Source organism: Acomys russatus, chromosome 1, assembly GCF_903995435.1.
Source record: "Acomys russatus chromosome 1, mAcoRus1.1, whole genome shotgun sequence".
Taxonomy (NCBI): domain Eukaryota; kingdom Metazoa; phylum Chordata; class Mammalia; order Rodentia; family Muridae; genus Acomys; species Acomys russatus.
Window position 1 is genome coordinate 54,781,009 of NC_067137.1, and position 3,335 is coordinate 54,784,343.

The following is a 3,335-nucleotide window of genomic DNA, read 5'->3' on the forward strand; positions in this document are numbered from 1 at the left end:
GCTGCTATGAACATGGTTGAGCAAATTTTCTTGTTGTGTGCTGGAGCATCTTCTGGGTATATTCCAAGGAGTGGAATAGCTGGGTCTTGAGGAAGCCCTATTCCCATTTTTCTGAGATAGCACCAGATAGATTTCCAAAGTGGCTGTACTAGTTTGCATTCCCACCAGCAATGAAGGAGTGTTCCTCTCTCCCCACATCCTCGCCAGCATGTGGTGTCGCAAAAATATGGAACGCTTCACGAATTTGCGTGTCATCCTTGCGCAGGGGCCATGCTAATCTTCTCTGTATCGTTCCAATTTTAGTATATGTGCTGCCGAAGCGAGCACATAAATTTTTATTTATTTACTTTACATTCCAAATGCAAGCTTTCCCTCCTCTCCTCCCAGTTCCACCCTCCCACCCTCTTCCCTCTTCCCCTCCTCCTCTCTTTCTCCTCAGAACAGGGGAGCCCTCCCTTCAACCCACCCCAGCACATTCAGTCTCATTAGGACTAAGCACATCCTCTTCCACTGAGGCCAGACAAAGCATCCCAACTAGGAGAAGGGGATCTAAAAGCAGGCAACTGAGTCCATCTCAGAGACAGCCTCCATTCTGCTTGCTAGGGGACCCACATGAAGGCCAAGTTGTCCACCAGTTTCATATATGTCAGTGGGCATAGATTCAGTCCATGCCTGCTCTTTGGTTAATGCTTCAGTCACTGTAAGCCTCCTTGGCTTAGGTTAGGTGATGCTGTTGGTCTTCTTGTGGGGTTCTTGTCCCCTCTGGAAGGATATGTGAATCCCACTCAGAAGGAGAAATAGAATAGACATCCAAAGTGGATGAAGTGTGGGAATTGTGTGGGAGAGAGTGTGAAGAGAGTAACAAGGCTGAAGATTAGATGTTGGGAGGGGTGAGAGGTCAGAAGACTGGGGGAGAGAAGGGAAACTCAAGGGCACATCTCTGGGACAAGCTGGAGACCTGTGATAAGTAGTCCTTGAGAGCATATGGGAGTGCCTTTAGCTGAGACTTTTAGTAGCAGGGGACACAAGACTGAAGTGGCCACCTCATAGCCAGGCAGGATTTGCAGTGGAGGGAGGGGAACACCAAGCCACCCAGAAAACATTTGACCCAAAATTTACCCTACTAACAAGATGTAAAGGGATAAAGATGACTGCCTCAAACCTGAGACCCACTCCATAGGAGAGAAGCAATCCCTGATACCATTAATGATACCCTGCTATGCTTGCAGAGAGGAGCCTAGCATAAATATACTCTGAGAAGCTCCATATAACCTCGGATCAGAACAGTTGCTGGGACCCACAGCTGAACATTAGACACAGTTTGGGGAGTCTTGCAGAATATTCTTAAATTCAAAAGTACTTTTTTGTGAAAATTTCTAAAAATACTTATTTTCAGTTGTGGATATGAGTATATATCTGTGTGAGGTTATGTACACCTGAGTATAGGTGCCCACAGATACTAGTGCTATTGGATTCCTGGAGCTGGCATTATAGACGGTGGCGGGCTTCTGATGTAGGGGCTGGGAATTGAATTAGGGTCCTCTGTAAAAGCAGCAAATGTACTTGAATGCTCAGCCATCTTTCCAGCTCTTGTTTGTCTTTTTAAATCAGGTCTCACTCTCGTCCTGGCCTAATGGGTCCTTACTATGTAGCCTAGACTGACCTCAAACCCAAAGCAATTCTCCTGACTCAGCCTTCCAAAGGGTGTGACTATAGACATAATCAACCATGCCCAGATTTAGGGTACATATGTTATTGTACATTAATGCCTATTGTGGTGCCAGCATGGTTCTTACATTGATTCATATATTTCTATTTGTGCAGTGTTTCTTCCTCTGAGCAGTGAATTGCATTTAAAAAGCTGATGGTGCATTTTTTTCCACTGATAGTACCTGACGAACAACTAAACATTTAAAGGAAGAAGCTAGTTGAAAAGCAACCATCCTACCTTATCATGGGAACCTAGCATTAAGCACACAAATATTGTTGTACTCCTGGATTTCTGAACGGAAGAAGGAAGATTCAGTGTTTGACTTGGGTCCGGCATTAACATGAGATGGCAAGTGTTCCTGGAGCTGCTGTAATTCCAACAACACAATCTTTCCCAGTCTAATATCACAGTAATCTTTGTTGGCATTAGGGCTATTTCATCCCTGGCAGAGTAACATTCAGTGGATGGATTAGGAGTCTTATCTTTCTAAAACCAGCAACATCAGGAATCAATAGATGAGTGACTTCTGCAAGTAGTACGTGAGGGAGGAGCACATTATTTTTTAACCTGGAATTTCCAGGGATGATCCTAACATAGCACATGGCACTGATCACGAGGGAAAGGAATTATCTTCCCCACATATTGTTTTTAAGTTCTGATAAGGACCTAGCAGTTGAGCAATATAGTTTTGGTTTAGCAATGATGACAGTGGTGTTGTTTTTGTTTTTTAATTTCTTACAAAAAAAAGAAAACACGATGCAAAGATTTTTGTTCCTTTTCCTGATACAGAAATTGTTGCAACATGTACACTTGCTAGAAATATTTGTAAGGACTCTGCCGATCTGCTTAGAAGGTCTAACTTTATTTTTTTGTGAACAGTTTCATACCTCTGAAACTTTATCAGTTCAGAGAAATTGGGTTTTTTTTCTGGAATTACATTCTTTTTTCTTTTAAAAATGATTACTTAGCATGGAAAGGTGTCCTCACCCATACCCTACTCCCCCTTAACAACTTGCTTGCACGGAGAAATTTGAAAAATAATGGTTCTTGCTGCAAAGGGTTGTTTAAGTAAATTATAATAATCAAATAAGCCTTCCCTCCCCCCAGCCTGATCACATTGGAATTTCAGTAAGTAAGAAAAATAATAAATAAATAGGAACAGATTAGAAAACAAAAACAAAAACAAAAAAACACCGAGACATGTAGCCAAACTGGGTGAAGAGCTATGAATTGTATGGAAGAGTTGGGGGATAGAGCAGGGACGAGAGTTATCAGGACCTCCACAAGAAGACTATCAAGGCTGGTGGATCTAGACCCAGGGGAGCTTGCACAAACTGATGCACCAATCAAGGACATTGCAAGCAGAAGACTAAGACTCCCTGTTCAGATGTAGCCAATGGACAGCTCATTCTCCATCAGAGGGAGCAGGAAACTGCCTCTCACAAGAACTCTGGTGACCTTGATTTGTTCACTGCCCCTTAGGGGAGAAGCCATGTAGGACCCCAGAGGAAAGGGATGCAGGCTATACAGATGAGACCTGTGGTCAGATGGTGGCAGAGGAGGACCTCACCTGTCAGAGGTCAATGGGAGAAGAAGAGAATGGAAAAGGGAGGGAGGGTGGGAA

General features: G+C 43.5%; 1 non-coding gene across 1 annotated transcript; it reads right to left on the bottom strand.

The window, feature by feature from the left end:
- Window positions 1–220: 220 nt before the first annotated feature.
- On the bottom strand, window positions 221–327 carry LOC127197649 (U6 spliceosomal RNA). The gene has a single exon (XR_007831716.1). It is a non-coding gene; the product is annotated as a U6 spliceosomal RNA (small nuclear RNA).
- Between the last annotated feature and the right edge of the window lie 3,008 nt (window positions 328–3,335).